An 8,899-nucleotide genomic window follows, 5' to 3' on the forward strand; every position below is an offset into this window, starting at 1 on the left:
TATTTATAATATAACGGAGTTTTAGTCGTATAGACTCAAATAACTAGTAAGTTCGGATAACTCCGACTTATCCAAAATAACATAAAACTTCTGAGTACGCAGCGGAATAAGGTTCTGATTACATGTATGAAGACATGTAACCCTAGAGTTCATTAATACATAATAAGACAAAAGAGTCTCGCTCGTCACTTCATCACCATCGGCAGCTGCTCAACCTGCACATTTAGAAATATATGCAGGGCTGAGTACAAAAGTACTCAGTGGGCACATATGCCTACTATGAAATATAACATGCTTCGTAAAGTTGTAAATTGTCATGCCATCATAAACAGTACAGCAAGGGAGTTTTTCGCTAAAAAGGCCCAAGCTTACTAAATTCATTTGTGATTCTTAAAGTTCGTCTGCAGACTAAGTTCTCTTGTAATCTATCATATCTGGAACTGTGTGCCGGAGAGGTGGCCACCTCTCACGGACACTTGACCGGCCAACCCGCTAGATGACTCACGGTCACTGGTGTACACTAGCCCTGGCAGGATAGCTATCAACTGCTCAGGACCCGAATTCGATTTCATAATAACTGGCAAAGCCACATCAGATAGATATCATACCAAACATTGAAACATTTATGGCAAGACAACAGTTGAAATAATTTTCAGTTCAAAGATTTTGCAATGAAATAACTGTTCAAACATAACATTAAACTCATTTGATATATATGAAAGTAATGCCCACCTGATAGTGATTTTCTGTGATACAAACGCTCCTCAACAGATTATCAATCTCGCCCTTGACCTTTATTACGAGAATATATGTACATATATAAGATATTTGCTCGAATAAAAATCCTCAAATGAGAATGTGTATTTAACTATGCATGATCCTTATGCATGAATTATTATTCTGAAATAATAATCAGGGAATTTCTATTGTTAATCCAAGCTATCGGATTTAAACAAAAGCTAAGTCTCGTCTCATGAAGCCGGATAATTAATAAAAATTAATCCGTTCTCTTAGGGTGTTCTAATCCGTCAATTAAATAAACCCCATTCCTCGTAGTCAATAGAAAATAAATAAATACTTCAACTTATTCGCTTTATAACCTCATAATTAATCGGGCTTAATAGGAACAAGTAATGTTATAAGATTAAATAATTAAAAGGCTCAACATAAGGCAGCCTAATAATTAATTAAGTAGAAGTGGGCTTGAATAATTAACATGAGAGGCCCAATTGAAATAATTCATCAACTCAAGTAATTAAATAAATCTTGGCCCAAATAAATAAATAATTTGATTAGCTGGGCTCAATTAAATAAATCAAACGAGGCCCAACGAAGATAATATAACAGCCCAAATAAAATAGATGGCCTTCAATTTAAACAAATTCGGCCCAATGAAATAATGTAATAAAAGCCCATCTGAGTAAAATAAATAAATTCAGAGGCCCAATCAGTAATTAAAATCGGCCCATATAAATAAATTCAGAAGCCCAATTCATAATTTAAAATCGGCCCAAAATTAATAAATAATCCAGCCCAACTCAAGCCCACTGAAAATAAATAACTAAGCCCAATAAAATAATAACTAGAAGGCCCAAATCAATTAAATAACAAGCCCATTAAGCAAAGCCCAATTTTCATAAATAAGGAAAGAAGCCCAAATCCTTCTCCCCCAAACATCTCGGTTCTCTCTCTCTCTCATAATACACTTTCGCCTTTCTCTTTCTGAAGGAGCCGCTGCCCCCTTCTCCTCAAACTCGACGAGCGATCTTCTTTTTCTTCTCCGGCTGAAATCTGACCGGCTTCGCTTCTCCGGCTGTTTAGCCGTTGTCTGCCGACGCGTCGAATCCCGGCGTCGTCCTCCTTCTCCCTTTCTCACGCAAAACCCAGCCGAGTCCTACTCTAGAAATCGTCGCCGCCGTCTGGAGCTGCTACTGCTTCGCCTGGAGTCGCGGCCTGGAGTTGCTGCTGCTCGTTCGGTGGTCAGCGGCTCGTTGGAGGAGCGCCGCCGCCGGCCGCTGCTGTTGGCCGCTGCTGGTGGTCAGCCTTCTCCCTATCTCTCCCTCTCGATCCGGCCTCAGCCGAAGCGGGTGCCGCCGCCGCTGCCGTCCGTGGAAGACCGGCGAGCGCCTCCTCTTCCTTCCAAGGTCGATCTCTCATCTGATCTCTCTCAATTCAAAACCGGTCGCTCGGCCTCTCTCCTCTCACCGAGATTCTGTTCGGCCACCGACTGCTCCGGCCGGCGTCGTGGCTATTCTGATGCAGGCGAGACGACGAGAGTTCGCCGCCTTCTCCCTCCGTTCCAGCAGTTGGGTTTCAGCAGATGCTTGGGCAGTCGGCCCTTCCCCATCTAAAAGCTAAGTCTAATCTCTCTCTCCAATCCATTTACTAATCTAGTTTCTGTGAGTTCTTGTGATTGTTACTCTGGAGTGTAGTGAAAGTGAAGCATGTAAAATCTTCTGTTGTAAAGTATTTCCCTATTGTACAGCATATCTTGACTATATCGTGTAGATGAACTGTGATTATGCTAAGCATGGATGTGAACTGAATTGAATATTCAAGATAGTAGAATACCTTGAATGTTTTCGAGCTGATGGGTGGCTGTTGAAGTTCGAATAGCTTGTGAAATGACTGAAATGAATTGGTCTTCTGTTAATGCAGGTGAACTTGATGAAAAAAAAAAAAATGAATATTGAGGCCAAGCCTTACCTTGAGATCTTAGCAGAATGAATTGGGACTGCTCTTCGATATTTTTCGGTGAAGTGAAGTGAGATTGAGAGCTGTTTGTTGGCTGGGTTTGATACTAATAGTTCATTGGCGCATACATGAGTGTGGTGGGGGAAAAAAAAATAATGCTAGTGGTGTATAGAGGTTGGGGAACAAAATTTAATGGAAAGAAAAAGAGAAGAAAAAGAAAGGAAAAAAAATGTAGAGGAGAATTATTGATGTATTTTCTCTGACTCGGTGATTCTGTAACTGTAAAGTGAATCGCGTGCTCATATTTGCTTGTACTGTTTATTTAAATAAATCTCGATTTCGACATGTGATATCTCGCTAAAATCGATAAGTTATAAAATGAATCTAAATTAAATCCATAGATTTAATTCGTTCGTTGTTCTGATATCTAAATTAAATCCGCAGATTTAATTAACTTCTTGAGTCGGAAATAATTCCCGACCTGAGTAAAATAAAATCAAATTCCATCTCGCTTAAAAAAATAAATAAATAACGTGACTTTGCTAAGTCAGTTATAACTCTGAAATAATATCATTGACTGCTTTAACAATATAAATTCAGGATCATAAGCTGAATTCATATGAGAATAATAACCGTTTTCATTCACTGATGAACAAAAATAAACACTCATTACTGGATTTAAAATATATAAAAGAGCGGGTCACTACAGATACGCTAAACCAGCTCACGGACCTAGACCGGCCGATACGCTAAACCGGCTCACGGTCCTAGGCCGGCCGATATGCTAGATCGGCTCACGGTCCCTTGTGTACACTAATCCTGTCTAACATCTGGATAGAACAGGATCCGAATTCGATTAACTTCTGGTGCCAGATAGGTATCATACAAGCTCATAAAAGTTTTGGCAAGTCAACTACTTTAATATAACTTCATTCATGTAAACATCATGAAATAGTGTGCACTTCAGATTTTGAGTTTAGAAAGCCCACCTGATCGTGGTCTGACGACACTAGTAATTCTGAACTATTGCTTTACCCTTGCTTGTATCCGACCTTCAGTATAAAAACTGACTAATAAATAATGAGGAAAATGACCATGGACTAATTTATAAAGAATGCTTATGTTGGTTTTAAGGTGATAGTTCTACTGAAAATTTTGATATAAAGACTAGCTGCTACTTGATAACTTATCAAAATACCAACATGGACTTTAAACTGTGATATCATAACTACGTCATTAGTCATAACTCTACTTGCACTAATTAATAAATAACTATGAATTTAGAAATACTATAAATCTCTTTTTCTTTTCTTTAAAGACTTGATTCTGGAATACTCTAATGTGTAACTATTAGGCTCACATTGAAATGATTTCAGCCCAGTTAAACAAATTAAAGACTCAAGTATATAAATTAAATCTATTGTCTAATTAACCATCGAAGCTAAGAATTAAAACTAACCCAACTCAATTGAATAAATGAAGAGCCCAATTAATAAGTTGAGTCCATAGTTAACTTACTATCCTGGTCCAATATCAATTTTGTTAAAACCAAGTCATCCGAAATAGGGCCCAAAAATAAATAGGCTTAAGAATTTACTTAGCCTAATTAAATTAATCACTCTTATAACATAAATCTATATAAAATAAAAAACTAGTCTTCTTCTTAAAATAAAGGAAATCAGATTCCTCCTTCTCTCCTCAGACGTGGTCTTTCTCTCTCTGTTCACTCGCCCGCGTCTGTCACTCTCCCTCTCTCTCACGCTTGGCGACGTCGCCGGTCATCGCCGCCTCCGGCGCAGCGAGGCCGGCGCCTCTCTCTCCCCTTCTTCTTCCTTTCCTTCATTTTCCCTTAATTCTTAAATCAAAATCAACCTAGGGTTTTTTAATCTCCCCCATCACTTTCACTCCTCTGGAGAATCCCGGCGAATAACGTCGCCGCCGCCCCAGCTCGTCGGATTTCCGCTCCTCCGTCGTTCTTCCTGCCTCAGGTAAGTCCCCTATCTCTCTTCTTCTCTCTATATCCTCCCTCTCAGTCTCTCTCACTCTGCCCCTCTCGATCTTTCTTTCTCTGCCCTGTTTGCGGCTGCCGCCGTGAGCCGTGGCTGCGTAGCAGCGCCGGGGTGGCCGCCGCCTCTGCTTTCCCTTTCTTTCTCTATCTCTTCTCTTTTTCTCTATTTTCTGGTTTAATACGTTAAATTAAATAAATCTCTAACTATGTTCTATATCAGGGATTGGTTGGCATCGTCGACTCCGGTGTGGCAGCTTCGTCTACTGCCCAAGATTCTACCTTTTCTTCCTTCGTTTTTATTTATCTGGTTTCTTGTTCAATTACTGAAAATTGGGATCGTTGATGATAAAGCATACTGCTTATGCTTAACTTGTATAACTATATCATTTTTCTATTGTTCGTGGCTGTTGATCTATACTCAATGAATGGATTATTGAATAAAAGAAAGACTACCTTCTTTGCTGTGAATATTGCTGTGGATGATTTGTGTTTGGATGAGGCGTCTGCTTTGCTTTTGCTGTGTAGAATTTGCAGAATGAGAAAAGAAATGGAATTACAGTGGCTTCTCAGTCATATACTGGACTGAGTCGGTTAGCAAAGTAGCTGCGTCAAAAGTTGAAGGCTACGTGTTGGATTGATACCTAATCAAGATTAAAAATTCTAACGATCTAATTTAGAGTTAATAAACAATCCAACTAATCATATACATAAGTTGGGCTCGACTACTCCAGCCCAAAATAATTATTGGGCTTTCTACTCTTACACAATTTTTAGCCCATTTATCCATAATTGTTGGGCTTTTTGCATAAAATCCTATCAACCTTAAAATTATGAAATACTTGGGCTTCTACGATTTTAAAAAATCTCGATATAATCTGCTCATAAATAACTAAGTTCAGGTTTTGCATAAAAATTGAGACTTCTCTTTCTTCTTTAAAATCATAGAAAATAATATTAATAATATATATACTGCAGTGAAAATGCTGGGTGTTACAATAATGCAATATCAATATTTCAGATAGAAGAATCACAATGAACTAAGGAATCAATGTATACAAGCATATGGTCTTGCTTTCAGTATACAACCCTTCAATTATCCCACTTATACTAAAGCAAACTTTTAGTATACAATGTGACTGATAAACTGATAATATCCTTTAGCTATTACAATATCTCCCACTTATACTAAAGTTTAATTTAGTGTAGGGAGGTCACGAACTCCAAGGCCTTCAACATGTTTGTTGAACACCGCACCAAGAAGACTCTTCGTGAAGGGATCAGCCAGATTATCAACTCCCGCAATATGCATCAATGCAACATCACCATGCTTGACCACAGACCGAATGTAATGATACTTGCCATCAATATGTTTCATGGATTGATGACATCTTGAATCCTTGCTATTCGCAATAGCAGCCTCGTTATTACAATAAATTGTGATGCACTTCGGCAAACTATGAATCACATCAATCTCAGTTAAGAAGTTCCTGAGCCATACAACTTGTTTAGCAGCTTCACAAGCAGCTACATACTCGGCTTCCATTGTGGATAGTGAATTGCATTTCTGCTTTACACTTCTCCACACAATGGCTCCACCTCCAAACATAAATTTATAGCCAGTAGTAGACCGCCTCTTATCTGCACCTTGATAATCGGCGTCCACATACCCTACCGGTGTCAGATCATCAGACTGGTAAACTAGCGCATACTCCTTAGTCCGTTTAAGGTACTTGAGTATATGCTTTACAACAGTCCAATGAGCTTGACCTGGATTCGCCTGATATCTTGCTGCAATACCAACGATAAAATAGATATCGGGACTTCCTACAGCGGAAGCATAGGGAACTATCTTCATGCTCGCTATCTCATCAGGTGTTGTGGGACACAACGCCTTAGATAACGGAACACCATGTCTGAAACGTAGAAAATCTTTCTTGGCATTCTGCATGCTGAACCGCGCCAATACAGTATCAATGTAGGCTGTTTGAGACAAACTCAACATTCTCTTAGATCGATCACGACCGATCTTTATCCCGAGAATATATGTTGCCTTTCCCAGATCCTTCATTTGAAACTGTTGGGATAACCACTCCTTAATGCCAAATAATACATTCACATTATCATTAATGAGAAGTATGTCGTCCACATAGAGTATGAGGAATACCAAATTCCCATCGATACAGACCCTATAAACGCAACTATCGTTGACACACTGCTCAAAACCATAAGTTTTGACCACGTCATCGAAATGTTTGTTCCAGGATCGTGAAGTTTGCTTAAGTCCATAAATGGACTTCTTAAGCTTCCACACTAGATGCTCTTCACCTTCTTTGATGAACCCCTTTGGTTGTAGCATATAGATATCTCTATCTTCGTCAAGATACCCATTCAAGAATGCGGTCTTGATATCCATTTGCCACACCTTTAGGTTCATATGAACAGCTATGGCCAAGAGAGCTCGAATAGACTTAAGCATGGCTATTGGCGAAAAAGTTTCCTCATAATCGATACCAGGTCGTTGAGTATAACCATTCACCACTAGTCTCGCTTTGAAGGCCGTAACCTTCCCGTCTGGTCCTCTCTTGTGTTTGTATACTCATTTGCAACCAATGGCCTTTCGACCTACAGGAAGCAAATATTTCTAGTATACATCCATGGCAGTTATGAATTCATATTCAGAAACCATACATGCTTCCCATTCAAGAGCATCTGGATCTGCTAGTGCTTCTGAGAAAGTCCAGGGATCTTCTTCAACAAGCTCATCATCAACTAAATTCGTAGATTCGTTGACAAACGCATATCGACTGGGCGGTTTGCCCTTTGTTGCCCTCTCACTACGACGTGGCAGTGAGGAGATCAAAGGAGAAAGAGATGTTGCCCTCTCACTACGAGCCAGAGGCCTCTGCAAAAGTCCAACTCTTTCTTCTCAAAGGCTAAGCCAGATAGATGCTTCCCAAGGAGATGATTGGACCGCCAGCATTGTCTCTAAATTAGTGATGGATTTCTTAAATAATTAGATGTTGTTAGATTTCAAAGAATATTAAACTATTATTGGATTTTGAGCAATATTGAATTATTTGATATTTTTGTAGTGTTGCAATTTGGTATTATTGATGTTAATATAGTTCTTTTAAAATTATCTTTCTTCTTCCTAAAAAACAAATATAGCGACGGAACTGGAATTAAGATATCAAGCCCTAGCACAACCAAATTATTCTGTCGTTGGCACTATCACATCCAAATGACAACCAGGGTTTTGGGTCATGTCGTTGGTACTATCACAACCAAATGACAACCGGGGTTTTGGGACATAACTTTTTGTCGTTCGTCGGTGACTAAAGCTAACGACATAAATATTTTCGTCGTTAAATCTTTTAACAAATCATGATTTTAGATTTGAAACTACAAAATTTTCTGACGCTAATGGATTGTATTTTTTTTTGTCTGTGTTGTGGATGGCGACGATTCTATTGTTTTGATTTGTTTTATTCCATAGTGAGATCATAATTTTTTATGAACGCATTTTATAGTATAAGTGTTGTTTGTATAAGAATCACTCCTCTAGCTAGATAAACTAAAAAAATCGTATAAAACCAACTAAAATAAATACATGAGATCTGATCTGTAGCTTCTCTAAGCAGTTGATGCGGAAGGATGACTAATTCATAATAATAAAAACATATCAGTAAGAAGAAATCGTAAAAGTAGTGAAACATCTCACAATCTCACAAAAAGTGCAGTAGTACGTGCTCAAAGGTTCTTGTGAGGATCTGGCGAGACTAAACTTTCAACGTAGACATAATTCGGAAAGCAGCGGTAATTATCAATATTCTTCAGCAGCCAAGAAATCCTTATTCTCTTGTTTTCCATACTCTTGAGCAGCCAACAATTCCTCAATCTCTTTAAACCGGTGTACATGTCGGGTTCATAACGCTCCGCCACCCGCACCATATTGCTAAGCCACTCGTCGTGACTTTTAGCTTCAAAAACCTCACTCTGCAAGTTGAAATGCTCGAATATAGAATCATTATTCCGTTGGAACCAATGAAGCTTCCCATTCATAAACAGCGCAGCTCCAGCTCCAACTCGAAATTTGATGTGATGAAAACCGTGCTCCACTGTTTTCCATGAATTCGTCTTCGAACTATAAAGCTTTCCTATCCACTCTTCCTCGTCTTCTTCTTCTTCATCAACATC

General features: G+C 38.9%; 1 long non-coding RNA gene across 1 annotated transcript; it reads left to right on the plus strand.

The window, feature by feature from the left end:
- The first annotated feature begins 3,427 nt into the window (after window positions 1-3,427).
- Window positions 3,428-5,170, plus strand: LOC131017258 (uncharacterized). The gene is made up of 2 exons (XR_009099507.1): window positions 3,428-4,682; window positions 4,923-5,170. It is a non-coding gene; the product is annotated as an uncharacterized LOC131017258 (long non-coding RNA).
- The last annotated feature ends 3,729 nt before the right edge of the window (window positions 5,171-8,899 follow it).

The sequence above is a fragment of the Salvia miltiorrhiza genome, chromosome 3, assembly GCF_028751815.1.
Source record: "Salvia miltiorrhiza cultivar Shanhuang (shh) chromosome 3, IMPLAD_Smil_shh, whole genome shotgun sequence".
Lineage (NCBI taxonomy): Eukaryota > Viridiplantae > Streptophyta > Magnoliopsida > Lamiales > Lamiaceae > Salvia > Salvia miltiorrhiza.